A 24,197-nucleotide genomic window follows, 5' to 3' on the forward strand; every position below is an offset into this window, starting at 1 on the left:
CTACATCAACTCTGTCCAAAATGAGGGTACATCAAGAAGACAGCCTTCAGACACCAACAGTAGTTGAAGACAGCCTTCACACACCATCTTGTGAAACTTGGTGACAGCATTGTGTGTCGGGAGTAAAAGAATGTTGATGTAAAATTGTGTTGCTCAATGAATAATTTCTATCCTTACATTCATTTCATTTATCGTATTATTAGGGGATCCTGATCTATTGAACATACATTTTCTGACATCTTGAAATAAAGCATGTAAAGCACTTAGTTGTATATCTTGTATGAAAAGTGCAATTGACTGATTCTGAAGATAATCAGTTAATAGCTTTTTATGTTGTCATTTGTGATCAAATATAACGTGTAATGCCAACATCAGACTACACAAATGTAACCCAATTTTGGGCCGACAGACGTATCGCAGACTCACGTAGTGTCATGTAGGTGATTTTGAGTTGTCTTGGCGCATCGCATCTCGATTAGTGTGATAAATCGACGGTTGTTTGCTGAATATTTGTTTGTCTTGCCGCTTAGTGTGACATCCTACGCCGACTGTGTTGATTTTTACACTGGCATCTAGCAAAGTGTATCTTGTCTGTGGGATGTGGCATGATAAGCCATGGTTAATGTTACACAGTAAATCAATATAGATTTGTTTTTCTTTTGTTCACCCCCCCAAGAATCAAATCAAAGTGAGTAAATAAATCTTATAATTTTGTCAGAATTACAGCTAGTTATCAATCTTGTATACTGAGTACTGATTAGAATATACATATGCAGAACATTATAACTGCTCTTTAAAAAACGTTATAGAAATAGACAGAAAAAAAAAACTGGTGTGTCAATGACATAGGTGTACTTGTCCCCATATTCCACATCTAGCATTTAGTCAACATTTGGGTCGTTACTCTAAGTGCCTCTTAGCTGTTAGTAAGTACATTGATTTAAGGTTAGATCAATTACATCCAATTTTCAGTTTACATATCGAATATTTTGAAATAAAAAAAAACAACAAATCAAACCAAATGACAATGAAGGTTCAATGCTTTTCAATGAACGGAGAGTTTGTTTTCACCGACTTGTGACGTCATTTTGATGAAAGCCCAGAATTGTCAATAACTTCACGCAGGACGAAAACGGCATGTCTTCATGCTGTCAGTGCAAATCACATTGTGTTACTTGAAGTTATTTCAAATAACTAAATTATTGTAATTATAAATATAGATAGATAAATACTGTATATTGTAAATTATGTTTTGGCGTTCACAGTCTACATAGGTGGGCACTTTACACTTTTTTGCCGGACCATCCGTTCGCGACCTGGGTACCCTTCCGTCCTCGTCCCTCCATCCTTATTCACAAAAATTATCATCCTTCGACCCCGTCCGTCCTCGTCTTTTTAAAGTGCTTTCAACCTTACATTACAAAAAATGGGCGGATGGACCGTTCCGTCCCTGGGACGGAATGCCCATCTCTGATGATCTGTTTCTCCATGGGGCTCGCCATTGTTGATTGACGTCAGATTGAAATCAGGGATCTTTTTTTTTTTTTTTTTCAATATCCCAACTCGGACATCACAGTTCAAAGGGGCATTCTAGTGCACTTTTCCTGGTCAGTGGTCTGAAGTCTGACTTCCCACCTTCCTTGAATGCAGTAATAGTCCGTAGGGTTGTGTGTCAGTTAGCCACCAAATTTCCCGTTAACATTGGCCACATAGCCACAATAGCTTGCTAGCATTGTCAGCAAGCCATTCGCGTCAGTTATTGCGTGCACATAAGGGCATGGTGTTATTTGTGTACCGTGTTGAGTCACCTAACGTTGTGACGAACTAGCAGAGCTGGGCATCACCTAACTGCCACCGAGTTCCCGTCTGCATATTTAAATGACCCACGTGGTCCCAGTCGGTCTGAGTCAGCCAAACGGCGTCGACAACAAACTTAATATGTACCACGTTACACGTGATTATTTCACCGATCACCACGCTGTGCGCGTGTGTCAGTTGTTTTTTATATTTTTCCGCTCGTGCGGTGCCTGCATGTGACATGAAGATTATGTTCTCGACGCCGATTGGCTGTCGCCAACGTGGGACGGACTCGGACCACGTGGATTGTTTAATCCTTTAAGTATGCAGACGGGAACTCGTGGCGGTTAGGCGATGCCCAGCTCTGCGAATAAGTTATGTTGGCAATGTTCCCTCCTCTGATTGGTTTGGCTATGTTTATCCTTCTTATTGGCTGAGTTTAAAATGTGCGCCCAAGATTGGTTTAAAAGGGAGGGCAATGGTGGACATGGTTATAAGTTCATTTTCAAGGCGCACCTTTGTAGAAAAACTGGACTTTATGAGGCTAGGTCATCCAATACTGTTGCTGGCTGCCTTGGAAATTGATTTTCTGGGGCACTTTCAGAGCAGTATTTATGAAGGGATCAGTTGCTTACACAGACAAGAGCAAAGAAGGACCTCTGCTGCAGCCGCATCAACATTATTGATGAGCCTGATGTATTTCATTTAAAGTTTTTTATGTTGATAAGTAGTTATAGTTATAGTGTCACGGTTTCGAGTTTGGATGTGATATTTTGAAAGATAAAAGTAACTGTGTTTCATGCGTTAGTATAGTATCCATTGTCAAATATGTGAGATGCCTCTGTCTCCTCTTTAACGCAATGCGTAGTTAAGTAGCGTTTTGACCTGGTTGGCTTAGGTCAATTAAATACTCATCGAAGGCCCAGTTTTGAAACTCACTGCCCGTCACTGTCAAATCTTGATATTCATTGACTGAATTCTACCAAACTGTGATGTTGCACAATTGCACTACAAAGTGTCAGATGGTACGTATATGCAAGACCTTTCAGCTTGGAGACTTCAGCCTTCGTGCAACCTTTACCAAAATGAGTGGTATAGAAAATTAATGCATGAAAAGCATAAAAAGTAAGGCCCTTGCAAACTTCCTCGTTTAAACACGGAATGTGAAAGTCATTTATGACAACATTTTCTGAATTCTATCTTTCTCCTCCCAATCCATTTAAGCTCTCTAAAAAAACAAATGACGATGTGAATGCAAATGCTTTTTTCATTAGCGCACAATGGTCTTGTCTGAATACCTTGGCTTTTAAGAGTTAAGGCTAACAAAACATCCTTTTTCATTACAATGACACGTTTCGCTCATTTGAAAAAAAAAAAAAAGGAGTCAAATATTCACCCAAAAAGCATAAAGTATTTTCACAAAGGAATAGAAAAATACTAGAAATACTACATAAATGCCAAGCTCTGCTGATCAAAGTCAAAATGAAACAGTAGTCAGAGGAAGTGAATTTGTCATCAGTGGTTTCAATCTTCCACACGCAATAACGTCTTCCTTTAGTGGAGGGCCCTCTGTCAGTGGGCCTGCTCTCATTGGCTGTCATGAACAAGGAGCTTCTCTCTCGGACAGAACTTCCAACTCCTTCCCATCGCTGTGTCCCTTGTGCTGAACTGGATGCTCCTGCTGAGTGATGCTTGGCTATGAAAATGTGCTGTGTGCATGCGCGAGAATGAGTATGAGCGTGTCTGCATCTACTAGCATTTTAATCCGCACATTTACTGGTAAATTCTTGTAGTTAGTTTTGTGAAATACATTCATCAACTACATTCTAAAAATAGTTGGATTATTTCATTAACCCCATTTTTTGTGTCAAAATTCTGGGTAATTTCTTATAAATTAACCCAATTGTCGGTTCAAATTAACTATATGTTGGGTTATATGCCAGTAATGTTTTATGTTGGGTCAAAAATCAACCTTACAGGCCCATACACAGGTGCCGTATGTACAATTTAATTAAGTGTGACTGCTGGCCATGACAGCCACCGACATACATCTAGGCATGCAGCATCGTTGTCAAGTCACTTCTTCATTTATCACACTGTTTTGGTAAGTTCTTCACACATTGTAATCTTTTGAAAACGAGTTGCCTCGTAACTGAACGTGTGTGTTGGACAGGACGAGTGCTGGAATCGTAAAAAAAAAAAAAAGGCATTGGTCTGCCGCCATTGCAGGATGTGACACTTCACAAGAACTGTGTTCACAGTAATCCACAGAAACATTTCTATGGTTACCAGAGTGGCTCTGGTTATCTTGCTTGGAGATTGAAAACTGTTGAGCGCAACTCTCCTTAAGAGGTCAATATATCTCAACACACTTTTCAAGTTGGACCCACAACTCATCACAGCCCGTGTGAAATTGTGAGGCAGTTGTCTGGTGATGACCGCAAGGAAGCAATGCTTGGTTTAAAGAACAGAAATAAATTGTATATTGCATTTTACAAATTAATCCATCTCATGCACTGATTTGCATTTCCTGGCCGACAACCAATCAGAGTTATTATCCCTTTTTTTTGTCACTGACACCGCTTTGCAGACTGCCGTTGGTGTCTTATTCATTCAATTCATATCTAAAAAGCACCATGACACAAAATATATGAATTTGCCACAATTCTAAAAACTACTTTTTAATTTATATTTGTTCTCACTTCCACCATGAATGTGTTGAACAAAATTCTGAACATGCATTCTACTTTATGAAACCATGACTGAGGACCACACAACAAACAATGACCTCCCTGCCATGTTAACATAAGCATATCCACTGAGTAGGCTGAGATGAACTTTGACTCTCTCGTGACAATGCTGCACGCATGAGGACCGATTAATGGGCTGGACTAAAATCCACTTCTGCCCTTGCTTAAAGTCGGACATAAAGTTTTACAACAAAGAAACTGGGGAGTTCAAAGTGTTTGTTACACTGTTGTCACCGTGGGCTCTTAAGACCTTCAAATGTGCCATCCATAAAAATGGTCGTCCGTCCGGCCCCGGGATGGAGTGCCCAGCTCTGACTAAATGTACATCATCCCCTACTGTTATTGTTGCTGAAATTATGTCAACATCAGGAGTGATGGACCTGAAGATAAATACACATTTTTTTAAACTTTCACTCGTTATTAATACATTTTTGATTAAGTTGCAGTATCCTTAGCATTATAAATAAAATAAATAAATAAATAAAATAGTGTAATAACCCAATTATTTGCATAGTTTTGACCCAATTTTTTGTGTGCATTTAACCGTAAAAGTTGGGTCAAAACTGAATACCCCAATTTTTTGGTTCAAATTGACCCAAGTCTGGGTCGGTCCTTTTTTAACACAACAATTGAGTCAAATTTAACCCAAAAATAGTTATTGTCGACCCAACTGTTTTAGAGTGTATAAGATAGATAAACTACTGAAATCATCATTCCTTGGGTTATCTGGCTGGGAAAACACAAAAATGTACATTAATTTTGTATACCGGTACTCAAAGATCTCCACTAAGCGATGATTCCACCTGGACCTGGTGTAGACAAAAACTGCTCCAAACTGGATCTCTTCCTTAAACCAAAACCATGTTGTCATTGTTGGCACGCTTCTTGACTCCTACAGCAAATGTGCGGCATCCGCTGCAGTCAATTACAGACTCCCAGAAGAGATCAAACCTGGCAAAACGGCAGATTTAGAGCTATGACAGGATGGAATGTGCTCATCTAATTGGAATCCTCTCTCAAAGGAGCAAGGTGCTAATGCTGTGTGGTTCTGCGTTTAAGACATCGGGGATGCCAGTCACATCTTGCTATATTGTGCGCCAAATTATTTTGCAGATGTTTGTTCATTTTCCTTGTCCATTTCCTAAAAATAATTTACAGTGAATCTTCATGTGCTGTGGTTGAGCTAGCATGCATTTGGCTCAACCTGAGTCACACTCACATTGTTTGGTATGAGGATGAGATGTCCTTACATTTCCAGTTTTAATTTCTGTGGCAAGATGTTAGACTTTCACGATTTTCATCAGCAGACTGATGAAGACTGCTGTTTGGATGTGAACTGCTTCCTAAACTCAGACCTTTTCCTTGAGGATGCTATCAAATCAGAGGTCCTATATCCTGTATATGTTAAAATGTAACTTGACTTGTTAAGATGATTTTGATTGAAATTTATTTTATTTCATCAAATACAACCTCGTAATGCTGCACATTCAACAAATGATTAATTTCAGTCCTATACACCCTATAAAATATATCTTGAAACACTGTTGTCTGCAATGATTTGGAAGAGTGCAGTTAACAAAAACTGTTCTCATTTTTTAAAATAAATAAAAAATATTATCGTTGGGAGGTTTGTTTAAAAACTTTCAAATTATTCTCTTGACAGTTGAAGCGAAGATTATACTGAGTGATATTTGTATTGATTAAAAAAACCTGAGCACGTCCACCTCACAGTTCAGAGGGTTCGATCCCGGCTCCCGGCTCCCGGCTCCCGGCTTGTGAGGATAAGCGGTATAGATAATGGATGGAAGGATGGATAAAAATCGGATGAAATTATAATTTTGTAATAATAATAATAATAACAATAATAAAATCTACGAAAATAATTGGGTCCTTCAGCGTTCGCTGCTCAGGCCCTGAAAATTGTCTGCAACGGAAAGAGATGGGAGACTGTTGGAAGAGATACAGTACCTCTTGAGGAGCAGGTGCAGTTAATCTTCTGCAATAAGCAGATAATTGGAACCGAGGGATGTGACACTATTCCACCAAAAATGAACACCGAGGTAGGCTCATATAATAAACACATTCTGTTCGCGGCTTTGCTTCAGGTGTTACTGTTTAGTTGAATATGCTCTTCATTGTACAGCATCACAAGATACTAACTTAACCATTTGCTCAAGTTAGGCATGCACATAAAATAATTTTCTGCTAAGAGGAAACGCTGCACGTATCATTGATAAAGCAAATTATTTAACTGCTAAATTTGGTGAGCACAAACGTTAATTTCGTGCAATGACATAATACATCAACTTTTTCAGACCAGTTGTCCTTATGATTCTTCAAACATAACTATTAATGTTTGTTTGGTTTTTTTGCAGCGTCGACATCAGCATCTACAGAATCTCCACAGCACTCACATCAACGAAGGTAAATACACATTTCTGCAGAGGACCATGACACGGAATTGCTGCAGTAACAGCAAAACCAGTTTGCAGCACTAAAAAATGGCTCACAGTCCATTGCACAGGAGGTGAGAGCTTCGTCCTCTGTGATGCGTGCGGTCAAATGGGACACTTGGGCTGTCGTTAACCATAACAGGCAGCTGGTCAACGCCGTTTCTGACCTGACGATCAGTGTCGTGACAAGAAGGGGACAAGATGGGGGCCAGGCAGTCGCCAGGTTATTTTGTTAATGGTCCTTTGACTCAGCAGCTGGGAAATTGAGAGCAAAGGGGGTGGCGCAGGGGGCGGCACGGTGGTCGACTGGTTAGCACGTCCGCCTCACAGTTCAGAGGTCGTGGGTTCGATCCTGGCTCTGGCCTCCCTGTGTGGAGTTTGCATGTTCTTCCCGTGCCTGCGTGGGTTTTCTCCGGGTACTCCGGTTTCCTCCCACATTCCAAAAACATGCATGGTAAGTTGATTGGACTCTCTAAAATTGCCCCTAGGTGTGATTGTAAGAGCGGATGTTTGTCTCTGTGTGCCCTGCGATTGGCTGGCAACCAATTCAGGGTGTCCCCGGCCTACTGCCTGAAGACAGCTGGGATAGGCTCCAGCACGCCCGCGACCCTTGTGAGGAGAAGCGGTATCGATAATGGATGGATGGGATGGCGCAGGAGGAGGCTGTGAATGCTCATCACGCACGGTGGACAACAGCATACCTGCGAAAGCGTAAAACTTCAACGAACAAAACAACTTTGACAAAAAGAAAGTAGATGGGTAATTATAATTTTAAAGTTTGTTTTACAATTTATGCAGATTTTTCCTTCTTTGATGCAATTAAGTTTAGTTAGAAATACAAGCCACAATACATTTTGGGGGAGTTTTTCTTCGTTGGCCTACTGCATGAAAAATGAAACAATGCATACCTGAAATAGCTGCTGAGAAATGGCTTTCAATCTAATTATTCTATGTCCACATTGCTGAACTGCATAACCTGATGAGTTAGTTCAACTCAAAACAGTACAGAAGTAGAAGCAAAGGTCGTTATGGCATAACTTTCGGTTTGCACAACAACAATTTACAAGCCACATTCATCCACCTGGATTGTACCTTTGCCTACAATGTGACGCACTGAATTGCAAACTACGTAGACAACTTCCATGTGTTAATTGTTAACACTCTAGTGTTAAAGTAGTTGTGAACCCCTTTTTTTAATTATTATTATTTGAACTTTTGAAATTTAGAATGTTTAATCATTTTTTATTATAATTTATTTATTTAGGTTGTTAAACCCCTGCTATTGTTTTGCGCATTAATTACGCATCCCGTTACTGCCTGGCAGCTTCATCTACTGGATAGACTGACCATCCATCCATTATCGATACCGCATATCCTCACAAGGGTTGCGGGGCGTGCTGGAGCCTATCCCAGCTGTCTTCGGGCAGTAGGCGGGGGACACCCTGAATTGGTTGCCAGACAATCGCAGGGCACACAGAGACAAACATCCGCACTCACAATCACACCTAGGGGCAATTTAGAGAGTCCAATCAACTTACCATGCATGTTTTTGGAATGTGGGAGGAAACCGGAGTTTAACGGTTCACAAAAGTCACAGTTCGGTATGTACCTCAGTATGGGGGTCGCGGTTCGGTACGGGTTCGGTACAGCAATAAGTCTCAAATGCATAAGGCTGTATTTTTGGTGTTTTTTTTTAAGTTTAAGTTTTAACAGAGAGCAAGTTACAATTCAATTTTACAGGTACTTCAGTTCACACCAATACTAAATTAAGAACAGAAGTCAACAGCTAAAGTTTGGACTGGCCTTGACTTTAATCAGATATAAATCTGTTGGTGAATTGATGATGATGAACTTCTTTCCCAAAATATTTGATGCTATCATAAAAGCAAGGTACATCAACTAAATACTCTAGTGTAAGGGATGCACAATTATGAACTACCTAATTTAATTTTGCAGTGAAAGAGTTGATGATTTTTTGGATGGATATTGTTTTCGGATTCATTTTCTTAATGATCAACTACGAATGTTTACTTTTTTTATTTACTGTATATTCATGTCACCTTGATAAATTGACTAAGTTATGTGTCATCTAAATGATGTAAATGTAGATTGACCCCAGAAAGGCTCCAGTCCTGATCATCAATTCACTGGAGTGAAAATGATGACCATGAACTAGTAACAGGCGTCATCATTTCACAGCCAGCAATCTTCTCACAGGTGACTTCCAAACACATTCGGCTCATTCAGTTGTTGCTATGTGATGCACAACGGTGTGGATAGAAGCACCTGCTACTCAACTAGCTCCGCTCCACTGCATACCTGTAATATGGGATGAATTAACTAGGCTCATAACAAGCATCTGTGTCTGTTGGTTGATGCAGATGTGGGGGCAAGTGGTCCTTGTCAGTCCAGGGAGGAGTTCTAGGAATGATTCCAGCAGTGGCGACAGATTGCTTTAGCTGGGAATCCCAGCGGGCAGATGTGAAACGTTCAATGACCATTTTTACGGCTTAAGATGTTTTACAGTTAGCCAGTGCACAGTTTTCAAGTTGTACGTTGATCACACCATTTCCAAGTTATCCGTGAAATGTAAAGTAGCATGTCAATTGAATGGACCACTTCACTATGATTAGGAGAAGTTAACAGTCCTCATACATCGAGTGAGCTAGCATATGAATGCTCTCCGAACATAGTTTTATAAGCCTTTTCATAAGCCTGTTTTGCCACAAATTTGTTTTGTTTTAAAGATGGAAGAACATATCCACATAATTCTATATAGACAGTTTTATTTAGTTTTCATATTTTTGTAATTGATCTATCAGTAACATGTTAAAAGAATGAATGTGTGTCAGCCTGACATGACAACTCTTCATGCATCACTCAATCTGTTCTCTCTGAGGGTTGCAATACCTGATAATTAATTCACTACCCATCAATAACAGATTTCCAGAAAGTATGCGATACAAAAATGCAATATGGCATGACAAGACTATTCTACATAAAGAAGATTTGCTGTTGTCTTTGGGATTAGTGAACACTAATGTGAGGCCCATCGAGGTTTTGAGCTGCAACATAGTGAACTTTCAGACAAATTGTTATTTTCTATGGCTTCTTCTACTACCCTTGAATTGCCTAGTTGAAAAATAACAGCGAAAAAAAAAATGTTTGCTGTGTTTTTGTGCTGGTCTTGCATGTGTACCAGCAAGCCAGGCCCAAAAGTAAAACAAAGCGAACATATTCTGATAACACTTCCAGTCTATTCTGGAGGGTTTTCAGCAGGGATGAGATGAACGGTATAACCGATAACGTGGTTTACGTTATGTACCACTGGAATTATTTTCTTGAAATAACGGCAGGCCATTTATCTCAAAATGTAATTATCCCATTTTTATACGTGAAAATCATACAATGCCAAGTGGCATGCCGTATGCAGTGGTGCGAAGAAGCAAAGTGTGAATACTGTGTCACCTCATCTAAGTAGACATTGCAGGTATCTCTTCTTTGATTGAGAATTATTTTTTTTCTCAGGACTTTTTGCTTTTAGTTCCATCCATTATCCATATCGCTTATCCTCATAAGGGTCGCTGGAGCCAATCCCAGCTGTCAGTGGGCGGGGGTACACCCTGAACTGGTTGCCAGCCAATCGCAGAGCACACAAAGACAAACAAACATTCACACTCATAATCACACCTAGGGGCAATTTAGAGTGTTCAATTAACCTACCATACATGTTTTTGGAATGTGGGAAGAAACCGGAGTACCCGGAGAAAACCCACGCAGGCACGGGGAGAACATGCAAACTGCACATAGAAAGGCCGTTTCCGGAATCAAATCCACGACCTCTGAACTGTGAGCCGAAGTGCTAACCAGTCGATCACCTTGCCGCCACTTTTGGTTCCTACATTTGAAAATAGATATTTGTACTTTCTACTGGTTTAAAAATAAAATAAATAAATATGCTTGCTACCTTTTTAACCCTCGCAGATTATGACATAGTGTAAAAAAAGGGGCAAAGACAACCACGGTTGACATTTTGCTCTTGAGGATTTAGAAGGCAGAAAAAAAATCTACATTCACTAAATTAGCAAAGCTGCGGAAACAAGTTGTTTCGTTGAAAGTAATAAAATGCACAAACTCTTTTGTGTGCGGGGATTTCTTTTGTTTTTTGCTTTTCTCAAGTTATCAAAAAAAAAATAGATTTGTACACTTCAGAATCTGTACTTTTTACTTTGCCTTCAGTAAAAAGAGTTGGATCCAAACTTCAATTTTTACCAGTCTTTTTTTTGGTTTTGTTTTGTTTTTCTGACATAAGTATCTGTGCATCTGCTTTAGTACAACGTTTAGGTACTTTTGTCCACTCTGGTGTCATGGTGCTCAAGGGGCTCGACGCAGACTGCAGGGTTTTGCATTTTACAGTTTAGACCTTTACCACCAGGTGACGTTGTTGTGCTGCAATAGAGCTCCAGCTGTCCAACCATGGAGCCATAGCGTGGTCGATTGAGTCTCAGGGGCCACATCAGCACTCAGGAAGCAACTACCGAAACTGCCCCTGGCTGATAGTCATCTCCTGGCTACCCCAGAGACACCCCCCCTTTTATGCGCATGCACGTGCACACGTAGCTGACCGCATTTACAAATTGCTCTGCTTATGTGCCAGCTCTCATTATTCACACTTTAAACTCGGTTGAGTCACACAGCTGTGTGCATGCTTTCTATCCCTCTAAATATATCAAGAATGAAATTTATCAATTTGGATGTAATCTTGACATTTTCCAGACTGACAAACATGCATCCTTTCACTTCTGACTCACATCCTTCATGGATGCAGTGCATGACCTGGGATATGAGGCCAGGTTGGCAATGAAAAGGACAACTGGATGCAATTGACACCAGCAGTAGCAAACAGTTAGTGAGGACTAGCTAAGAGCGTGAGGAAGAGATGGCGCTACCGGCCTAGCTAAAAACAAAGCCACTCTCTGTCTTATTGCTACAGCACATGCACACCAATGATGCTTGTTTCCTGGTGCTGTGTTTGTTGTATGTGAGTTAGAGTGAAAGAGGGGAGGGGGGGATTTGTGGCTGTTTATACTTTGCATCTAAATGATACCCCAGACTGAGCGCTTGTGCATTTGTAATGTGGAATATAGTCCCTTTTCCTTTTGATCAATTTTTATTGACGTGAGTGTTTTGACTACAGTTCAGGTGACATGTCTCACCATATGCTGCATGTAACACACCAACATATCACATTTCACTATTTAATGGCACTGTGCTTTGATGGCCCACCCTGCATGAGAATCTATTCAAACTAACCTTAATCCTTTGAAAGCCGATGCCACTGTTTCACCGCCCACTACCATCCACCATCTAAAAAAAAAAAAAAAAAAAAAAAAAAAGCAGCAGCCCAGGAAGGTCACTGCTGTAGGACGTTTTTGGCAACTTTAAGTTTATATCTTTACTTTGTGGGTGGCTTCGTACAATAGCTTTTACGTATGAGCAAGACTTGATAAATGAGAGCGTAGAAGAATCTAATTTCGGACAAAGCCATCACATCTTTGTGAGGAAACAATGTTTATGAGGTAGGGTGATTGATGACTACAGCTAAGTAGAAGTGTCAGTGGAATAACATTATTCACCTTAGCTCTTTCTTCTTTGGGCACCATGGCTATGCAAGTTATCTTCACTATCATTAGTCAATGAGGAAGTGATGGTGATTTTTTTTTCCCCCCTGAAAACAACCTCATCCTTGATAATGTAGATGACATCTGGGATTCTGGGATGGTGGTTGTTGGATAATATTGTTCTCTGAGTGAGCTAAAATGTGATTCCATTAGGTTTTTTTTTACCTTAGATGAAACAAGGCAATTCCTGCTATAGATTTGAAAAAAGCCAGTATCAGCAGTGCGTGGACACAAATTTCCCCAATGTAAATGCAGGGAAATGACTGAAGGGGGAGGATTGTTAAATAGAACCCTTTTCTGTGTGTCAGGCCTAACACTAATTATGGTTTCATTAATTAGTGTATCTCCACGGCAACTCGCTTGGAAGGCTGCCACTTAGCTCAGCTCTCTCTCTCTCTCCTTCTCCTTAAAATCCCTTCCCCAAATCACAGCTGAGCCCCTTCCATCTCGTTTTACACCCACCCCAGTGCCCCCCATTCCACTGGTTGGCTGTCCATATGTCTTGACAGCTTATAAGGCAAAGCAGCACATCAAAGCAGACTGTGCCTTGGTAGCCCTTAACCAAGTCATATTTTGCTGCAAATTACTTCCTGTGGAGAGAGAGAAACAAGATAAGGAGGCAAGAAAGAAAGAACAAGGAGGAGGATACAGTGTCATGACAAGCAATTCTCCTCAGAGAAAGATACACTAGCGTGGCTCAACTAAGAAATGCTTTTCTTTATCCAAGAGTCAAGCAAGTTCATTAAAAAAAAAAAAAGAATTCCGTACAACTGTATGTAGGTATACGACAACTGCAATTATAATGAGAACTATAATATAAACTAAAGATGTCGTTTTTTTTATAGTTGTGTTTTGCAGGACTAAAGCCAGCAATTTTATGAGAAACAAAGTTGTCCCGACTCCCGACAATATTACAGCTTCTTGGGTTTTATCCGTGATGTAACACAGTACCTGTGTGTAAAGAAATGCCATTTCACATTCACATTCACTTCTCCCGGCCTATCGTTTTGAAAGCAATTGTTGTAGTGTGACAAGTATTTTATACACAAGCCAAGTGCTGGCATTGACATCATCCTACGTGTAATTGTCTAATTGAGGGGAGTGTGTGAAAGTGCATGCAGTCGTAGCAATATTTCACATCGCTGAGTTCTGTGAAAGGATTGATAATTGTGATTATTCTGTCACAGCTCCAATGCTGAAATCTTGCAGAATCTCTGTGTAAAAAGGCACAAAATGAAATGACACATCCGAGCCTTACTGTGCACCTGTGTTATGGTCCATGCCTTTCATTCAGACGGCACGTATTCAATTCCCGGCCAGCGTCCAAATAATTAGCTGCGTGGCCACTCCTAAGCCCGGTAAAAAAGAAAAGGGTAGGTTGTGTCTGCAAGGGCATGCGGCATAAAACAGTGCCAAACGAAGAACAACAACAGCAACAGCAACCTTACTCTGTGTAGAATGTACATTCTTTTATTAAGTATTCCAGTCCTGTCTGTTACACAGACGCCAACAATAACAAAACAGACAGTTTGGAGATTCGCCACCTGGAAGTCACAAAGAGTGGTTTTAACACTTTGTTGAAAGGTTACACCATCATGCCACTGAACAACTTCTTCACTTCAGGTGTCACTTAAAGCTTCTAAAGTTGAGATGTGTGGCACAAGCATTGCTCAGGACAGGACCAGTAAAAAGTCATATGTCACAGTACCACAAAAATGTCTGTGTTTACTGGAGCAGAGCGATGCACATAAGAAAAATGTGAGTCTTAAACCCCCAACTCTGAAATTCATATTCTTGTCATGGTGGCATATTCAAACTCAGTGGCATTGAAAACCGCTGCATAAATAGGTTGCTGGAGGGAGGGAGTACAATTTGAGAGCTCTGTCTGCCTTTCCCAGGTCATATCAACTCCTGGTCTTGTGGCCACAGATACAAAATAACTTTTGAGATCAGGTCACACACACAACCACAGTGGGTGATCATGATGGTTCTTGGACCATCTACACTCTCCAGCAGTGTGTGTTTGTTTTCTTCGCCTGCTCGTGTTAGTTAGTGCACAGTAAGAATGAGAGGCCAAAGGAGATATTCGACAATATTAAAGGAATGCAGATTTGTTCATGTTTTTGTGGCCATTGGCAGTTGTTGTTTTGGTAACAGTATAGTTTCCCTGAGCCGTCTTCTTGTTGTGGTGGAGGGGTTTGTGTGTCTCAGTGATCCTTGGAGCTAATCTGTCTGGAGCTTTATGCCCAAGGCAAGGTCACCAAGGCCAAAAAGGTTCTAGATGAGGCTCCTGCTGGGGTCTCCCTAATTCTGCTGCAGCAATTTAGTGCTCATATGGGCTATATGACAATGAGACCTGGAAGTGTATGATTGGGAGGAGCAAAAAAATTCCCCATTGCAGTCCATTCTTATGCTTGAACTACGCCACCTGAAGCAGGACATAGCGGCCAACTCAGTGAGTGTAACTACATTTCTCCAAGTGAGAGCCATGCAAGCCCATCTGATCTGTTATGATCTATTCATTATTTGAGATAGCCAACTTCAACTGTATTAATAAATTAGCACACTTAATTGAAACCAAAATGAGGACATTATATAGCTAATGACCTGGCAAAAGCTTGAAAAAAAATGGATGCATGCACAGTGTTCAGAATGTCCCTCAAAAGTCCATTAAAACTCCATAAACGAAACAGAGCCTTGTTTTACAATGCCCATTACTATGGTGCAGCTTTGTTCAAAATCTCAGCATCATATCACATCCAGTCATTAGGCTTTGTTACCAGGACAACAGTATTGCTCGAGCATCTTTTGTGCCAAAGGCAGTCAGCACAGCAGTGCTGATTGCAAGAGAGAGAAACTGTCTCTATAGTTGAAAAGACATTACAAATGGAGGCGCAATTGGTCACAGAAACCCTTCTGCAAATGACCTGTTGCCTCACAGGCTACCTGGTCGGTATGGATGAGAAAAAGGGAGAGTGGTGAACCTGTCAAGTAGAAAATACTTTTAAATGATCAGCATTGCCATCTTTCACTCTTCTTTTTTTTCCCTCTACAATGTGTGAGAAATCCAACTCTGTGAGTTCACATCTTAGATAACAACCTGAATAATTGGCATGCGGTTACATAATATGAGCCACGTAAGTCCATATAGCACTGCAGTAGTGAAATATGCAAACACACAGTTCTAATCCCCTATAGGTCTAATTAAAAGACTATCAGCCTTTTTTAAAATAACGCCTCAGGGGTATACTGTGTAATCATGTATTAACAGAACGATTACCAAAGAAATAAAGCTCAATTTGCATAATAATAGAAGCTGACTTTAGAACACACTCCTTATAATCTTTTTCTTGGAATGTTTGCTCAACTTGAAGGTTACTCAACGGCAAAAAGATAGTTGGTATCAGTTAGTTGGTCAGTTTATATGGTTCAAATTGAGGACTGATAGCCGAGTCACAACACATAGTGGATGGGGGCTAGGGAATAGTTTTGTGCAAGACAGTACAGGAACCCAACGGGGAATGGTCCCACTACTTGATGTACGGCTCCGCCCAATACCACCTGCAAAAGTCCTCTGACGACTCTGCCATCATCAGCCCTATCTAGGATGATGATAAGGGGGTGTAGAAGAAAGCGACTCTGGATTTGGTACACTGTCCAAAAACAGGGTGCTGTAAAGGGGACACGTTTGTTCTTGATTTTGTGTTGTACCCTGCTCACGGGGTTCACAAGTGAACATAATGGTTTGGAAAAATACATGAATGGCCCAAACTGGCAAAAGGACCATGTCCACATCTTTTTGTTTACATGTAAGATTACAAACAAGTGCTAGTACTGTTTGAATGCCTTTCAAAAGGGCCCACTTTAGTACTACCAGCATTAGTAAACTACAACAGAGATTAGCAATTTAAATGATAGAGGTGGCCATCATTTTTCATCAGCACTACCAGGGGGGCAATAGTAGCACAGTTCCTCACCAGATATATGACCAAAATGCCATTTTATATATGGACAAAACATGTGAATATGGCTGTTTTTTCATCCATTCATTATTACAGGGAAGACTTGTAATAATGGAATTGCTGAGAGGCTAATGGGTGAGGGCAAGGCACTTACCACCAAGCGGGGACATCTCATCCCACTATACCATCAAACAAACACATGGAGGACAACCAGAGAGAGGCCTTGCTTGTGTCTAAATTCACAGGCCGCATTCTCTGAAATCCGCATTTTCGGCTGTGTGACGTCACTTCCAACTTGACTTGACCGCGCGTGGTGTCCAGACATGTGCAGGCTTTGAATCCAGTTTATTTTGAGTGTGTTACAATAAGCAAATGCAACTGATTTGGTGGAATAGCCAGCATAGTTAGGCTACTTTTGCCGCTGTTCACATTCATATCTGTTTATCGTTTTAATGGGCAGTTGCCATTCACATCTGCATATATAGAATTTGTTTTTAATCTACCGATTGTACTCATTGCCTGATGTAGTAAACATATTTGTAGATGTTTTTGGGATCATAATTCTTTGATTATTGTTATGATTCTTTAGTGTGTGCTGTGACTGTCAACTTAGTAAAACCTGAATTTCTCCACTGTGAGTCTAGTAAAATATTCTATTCTATATATAGGGGTCAGTGCAAAAAGATCAGAATTAAACATTGAGAAAAACGACCATCTGCATCAACCATTTTGTGCATGGAGAATGGACAAGCAAAAGAAGAAACACATTCAGAAACATAATAATCCATCCATCCATTATCCAATCCACTTATTCTCACAAGGGCTCTTCCAGACAGTTTTACTTTTGGATATCGTGGGGAACAAAAGCAAAGCTAGACATACTGTTAAGACCTGTTATGTTCGAGAAGGAAAACGGGGCTAACAATAGTAGACTGTGAAAAAAAGGTGTCATCCCAGTAAAGTCTGACAATAGCAAACGATTTGTGAATAGGAGGAATGTGCCACTGGATGGACTGTGGGAGTCAAAACTGGTATCGACTGTGGACTCTAGGCTTTTGACTAGAGTTTCATTTAAGAGATACTTAGGGAAACTTTTCTCTGTCATTTTTTGTTTATTGACAATGATTGGCTTGGCTTACTTTGTGACAACACAGTTACTTATGTACTGCATGTAACAACACGTACATATGTTTTTCTCTTTTTGGTGGTTAATGCTGCACACATATTTCCTGTGTTTGTGTACTGTATTACTAAACAGAGTGAAATACAATTTTTACAAATCTAATGTTGACTTTAAACTTTGACACAGTATTATCCATCGTCGTTAGCTGCTTGTGAATTTCTTTTGCCCTTGTGCTGTACTCACTCACATCTGTTTTGACACCTGTAACATAATTGACAGAGGTGGGCCTTTTACTCAATTTTGCTGGTCCGTCATTTGTCGTCAGTCAGCGGCCAGGGTACCCATCCGTCATCCATCACTCCGGCATTTTTCGAGACAAGCCGCATTGTAACCGCCAGTTCGTCAGTCAGGCCGTCAGTTAAGTCCGTCACTTGGTCCGTCAGAGGTTCGTCAGTCCGTCAACCCATCCCCACAAAAAGCAAAATGGCTGTCCATCAGTGACGAACTGACTGATGCGGTTAGTGACGATTACTCTGACAGACGAAAATCCACTTCTGTCAGTGCTTAGTCCATAATTTTTAAAGTGTTCAGTCTGTAGTCAGTAAAACAGGCATCAATCAGTGATGGACTGATGCACCGGTCCATCAGTCTGACGGAATGCCCACCTCTGGAAATTGATTATGAGTAATGCAGAAGTGCTGTCCTGCACCTGGAAGAAGCCTTGCTGGAAAGGGATCAAAAAGACAAGTTGATATTTTCGTGAAATAAATTGTTAGTCCTGAAAGAATAACAGGAGAAAAACAGTCCTAACAAATAATCTGTTTTATTGCTACCTGTAAAGTGACTGTGTTTAAAGATAAATTGGTCTCCACTGAGGGCAGGACATGATTAATTTGGTCTGCGGTAGTAAGAATTTTATTATCAAAGTAGCTCATGAAGTCATTATTCCTGAGCGTTATGGGAATTTGTGAATCAATACAACTACAACTCTGTCAGTTGAGCCACAGGCTGGAAGGAAACCTGTGGTTTTTATTTTTTATTAATGAAAGAAGAGTAATTGCTTGCCTTGGCACTACAGAGAGACTTTTTTATGGATTTGAAGTAGCTTGCAAGGCTAACCACATTTCAGCTTGATGGGTGGAATACTGGTTTCTCTATAATCCTTGTGATACATTTATTAAAACCCAGAGAAGTTTGTTATACATCTACAATATGTGTCATAAATAAATACCACCACAATACATACAACCAGATTTTGGCCAATAGCATTTGGTAAAAGGCCCAAGAGCTCTATCATTTTTATCCAGTTCGGAAAAGTATGTAAAATAATGTATATGTGCTGGTTGTTCTACAACCTGAAAAGTGCACTCTAACACGTCAATCTGTACTGAGCTTGACTTAACTACTGTTTGAATTATTTGACAAATAAGTGTAGTCCAAACTGTGCTGAAGCATGGTACAATTCTCTCTCGTCTGCATATGATTGCTTGTGAATGGACTCCATGCAACATCAATCCAGCTTCAAGTAGATGAATGAGTCAATCTTGATTGACTGTGATTCATCAATATGTTCATACCTGAACTTTCGAAAACACAAACACATCTTTTACCCAAGATGCATAACATATTGAACACTTATGATCGCTACACCCTCGTTCTGTTCACATGTGCTCTAGTATGTGTTGTATATGTGTATCCGCCACTGTCTAGCTGTTGACAATGAGCTACATGGTGTATTAATGAATGAATGAAAGTTTATTGTCATTGCACATGCACAAGTACTGAGCAAGATTCGGATAATTCAATTAAGTCCATGTCACACTGAGCGGCAAAGCTTTGAACACATGTTCAAAATTCTTTATGACAAGAAAAAATGTTTGCGACCGTTGAAACTGTTTGGGGATCTCTTGTGACTGCCACATGAATAGGAGACACAAACAACATGACTCAATAATTGCACATGTGGTGGGACAGGGTAGTATCGGATGGGTGCCAGACGAAACAGCCCAGACACACTGCCCAGTAGCTGCAGCATTTTAAGGTGAACGCATCCACAGCGCACCTGCTGGACCGTCACTGACTTACACAATCCATTGACTTAAGTATTGTGTGATCATATCAGTGTGTGTGCATAGGTCTGTGTCCTCGGTCCCATCCGGCACACCAAATCATACTTCCTCACTGGCTCCTAACCGGGACACAATGCACAGCAGTGATGGGGTGAGAGAGGTAAAGGGGGCTTCAACATCCGGCAGCATCACATTCAGAAGATAGAAGTCTATAATAATGGTCGTTTTGGGAACATGCCAACAGTAACAATTTCAGTCAGCCTTTAGTCTTTCACTTGAGCTCACAATGGGCATCAATTGATTGAATTGGCAATCAATTCTTCACGGAGAGCTGCCAAATTCTCCATGTTAATATCCAGTTAGGGCTCGACTGATAATTCAATATCAATATGTATTACGATAGAAAATGCCTTCAATAAAACGTCGGATAGAAAAAATTAGAAAACAAACCCGATCGCGGCATGTAGGCAGGGTGCATCCGCCTCCGAACACCAGCAAGTTAAACCAACAAATTAGAAGCCGCTAAACCAACGAAGAAGAAGCATATAAACCAATGAAAAAGAAGCAGCTAACGCTACCCAATGGCGCATATGGCATTCGAGTCACCCATATCTTATCATACAGCCAAACTGTCTTAAGGATATCACACTGACTGACTGGCAGGGTTGCTAACTGCCTGAAAAAAAAAGGGACACCTTATCGGCAGAGACGGCTGACCTGACTGCTTTCAACTTTCCTTGCATGACTTTTTTTTTTGTGGGTGAAATTTTTTTAACTATTTAAACCTGAGTTAGAGGAACGTACACCAGAGGGTGCAGCGGTCGTGGGTTCGAATCCAGCCCTGGCCTTCCTGTCTGGAGTTTGCATGTTCTCCCAGTGCCTGCGTGGGTTTTTCGTGGGTACTCCAGTTTCATCCCACATTACAAAAACATGCATGGTGGGTTGATTGAACCCTCTAAATAGTCCTTAGGTATGATTGTGAGCACGAATGGTTGTTCATTTGTGCGTGCCCAGAGATAGGCTGCCAATCAGTTCAGGATGTACCCTGTCTGCTGCCCGTAGACAGCTGGGATGGGTTCCAGCACGCCCGTGACCCTTGTGAGGATAAGCGGTTTGGATAATGGATGGATGAACACATGAAAAAGTTATTATCCATAAATTTACTTTAATACAAACTAGCAAAATTTACCTACCAACATGAATATGTCTCAAACAGAAACCTTTCCTACTTAACTTAAAAATATATAAATTAATATTAAACAAAAAATAATAAGCAGAACATGAATAGTCTATGAACAGCTCAATGCCACAATATGTGTAGACAGCCTAATTTTGTGTGGTTTGTCTTTGACTACAGAATAAAACTCTGAGCAAGATATGTCATTGTTGAGGCTCATAATGAGCTCATCTTTAGTCAGTTCAGAAGAACATTTGTTTCGCACATTTATCCACTTAATCTTCATAAAAGAGAAAATTTATGTAAACACATTTTTACTGTAAATATTTGTAGTTAAAGTAGTATTTCAACTGCCTGTACAGTAAAAATTATTTATATCTGTTTGAACTTGTAATTAATGTAAGGCTGTGTGTGTATTCTTTATCTATTATTTTTAGCCATCTCAGGGGGCGGCCATTTTGTCACTTCTGCCGACTGAAAATGACATCACAACTGCACTGGGCTCAGGTGACGACCAATCATGGCTCAGCTTCAGAAAACAGATCAGCCGTAATGCAAAATTTTAATTCACAGCAAGGAAAAACATGTCGTTATCCAATTATTTCGGGTATTTTAAGTGAATGGAAATCAGCTATAACACGTCAAATGTTCTGCGTCCCCAAAATGGTTCTTCCCTCCATGTCGTGAGTGCGGAGAACTTGGTTCCACTCAAAAGGCCTTTTATCTTTTATAGTGGAGTATGGTCAAAGTGTTGTGTACAGCGGTTGTAGACATGTGACAGTAGCTAGTTTAAGAGTCTATGGTAACCTAACTACAAATCTCACATCTCATACAGTCTTAATCATGATTCATACAGCATCATTCTCAACTGTGCATCCATAAACAACAGTTTGTCTCGCCAGCTAATCTCACTTTCCTGCACATTTGCAGATTCGCTAAAAGTATTATAATAAATCAGTTTTTTTTTTTTTTACTGGTCAAATAAAGCTCTCAGCCCACATGCAGCAAAGAAACACAAGTGGTAAGGATGAAGATGAACAAGATTATAGATCCATTTGACTCATACAGTAATTCTCATCTGTAGCTTTTTCTTGGAGTGGCCGAACACCTACAATATCATTGAGTTCTTATTTGAGAGCACTTGAAGAGAGTGTGTTTGCACAGTGGCCTAAATAGGCCGGCCCTGGTGCTTTGGTGTGGTTGGTCTCCAGCTGCAGTTTACTTCTGAAGGGAGGATGAAGTAGAATAAAGTACAAAGTAGATGGAGCGCTAACAAAACCACAAGGGGTAAACACAGAGGGAGATATGCAGCAGTCAATGTAAGTATTGTAAAGTCATGATTATGACATGAACAGTGCATGACCCTGACACGGGAAGGGATTTGAAAAAAAACCTGCCTAAATAAATGTTCATGAAAACCGATCGTGAATAAATATTTTGGGGGAATGAATTTGCAAAGTTACCCACTATTTACAGTACTTACATTACTTTTTTGTGAAGGTCAGTCTTTCCTTGCTCCAATACTTGTAGGTAGCTTTCCATTACATTAACAGACTGATTCATTACTTTAATTTGGCTTGCATCATTCAAGTGAATCAGTGTCGTGGTTGGGTTTGATTTTCAATCTCCAGTGTCTGCAGAAAGTCTATGGAATACATTGTTATTTTGATGGTGGCAATACTTAGACTACTGTTTTTTGTCTTTAGGCCAACAGCCTCCAAAAAAGACTGCAGTGATCACCCATTGATACCAAGGATGATACAAAGAGACCGTCATTATCCATAGTCACATTCAAACATTCAGACAATTCAGGGCCGATTTACTAAATTATGTTTTCACTATCACATTTTGTGCACTCTGTTGGTGTGCATTGTCATCTTTCCAAATTGTGGGCATAAATTGCATTCTCACTCACTAACTTGTAGTTGACGTGAGTAAAAGTGGTACAGGCTGCCACATCTAAAAGTCGGTTTTGCACTTTAGGTCTCTCTGCGGACATCAAAATTTAGGAGAGCACTGCAAGCCATAGGCATATCTAGACCATTTTTAGACGTGCTGAAGCGTCGTCTGTCCTTCTATTCGTCCCGAACCGGGTCAATTCCCATTTGACGTGTTGTGTTTTGTGATTTAAGCTGCTTACTCTTTGATCAACTTGCTAGGTAGGAGTTGGCTGAAGTTTTTATTTGTTTTATTTTTATTTTTTTTCAAGCTAGGAAACGTTACAGGCAGGCCCGCATTTACCAACGGGCTTACCTGGGATGAAGCCCAGGGGCCTATGGTACTCAAGGGCCTAGGGACTAGAAAGAAAATTATAGACAAGCACATTTAAAGCTCAAGTGTCATGTAATTTCATAAAATACCAAATAAAGCCCAAGTAAAGTAATTAAAGCGGAAGTCAAGGATATGTTCCCAGCAGGGCGGCACGGTGGTCGACTGGTTAGCATGTCCGCCTCACAGTTCAGAGGTCGTGAGTTCGATCCCGGCTCCGGCCTCCCTGTGTGGAGTTTGCATGGTCTCACCGTGCCTGCGTGGGTTTTCTCCGGGAACTCCGGTTTCCTCCCACATTCCAAAAAACATGCATGGTAAGTTGATTGGACACTCTAAATTGCCCCTAGGTGTGATTGTGAGTGCGGATGTTTGTCTCTGTGTGCCCTGCGATTGGCTGGCAAGTAATGCAGGGTGTCCCCAGCCTACTGCCCGAAGACAGCTGGGATAGGCTCCAGCATGCCCCGCTACCCTTGTGAGGATAAGCGGTATAGATAATGGATGGATGGATGGATGGATGTTCCCATCAGTCCCACTAGTTGAAACACGTCATTTTGATTAATTTTGCGTTTGTGGAATATAGGTTAAGCAGCTCGTTTTTAGCCATCTCTGAGGATGTCCATTTTGTCTTCTGTCAACTGACAATAACATCACAACTGCTAATAACAACCAATGACGACTGACCTGTTTTCTGAATCTGAGCCGTGAGCCCGGATCTGAAGCATATTGAACATTTGTGGAAGCACCAGAAACCTACCATCTGGAAAAAGCACCCACACCTGAGACAACGGGTGCAATTTGCTCATGAAGAGTGGGCCAAAACATCCGCTGAGAGGTGCAGATGTCTTATAGAAAGTTACAAAAATCATTTTATTGTCTCAGAAGGTGTGTCTATGTCTGTTTCATGAGTTTAGTGCTTT

The sequence above is a fragment of the Filicampus tigris genome, chromosome 5, assembly GCF_054856515.1.
Source record: "Filicampus tigris isolate MCC_2025a chromosome 5, RoL_Ftig_1.0, whole genome shotgun sequence".
NCBI classification, from domain to species: domain Eukaryota; kingdom Metazoa; phylum Chordata; class Actinopteri; order Syngnathiformes; family Syngnathidae; genus Filicampus; species Filicampus tigris.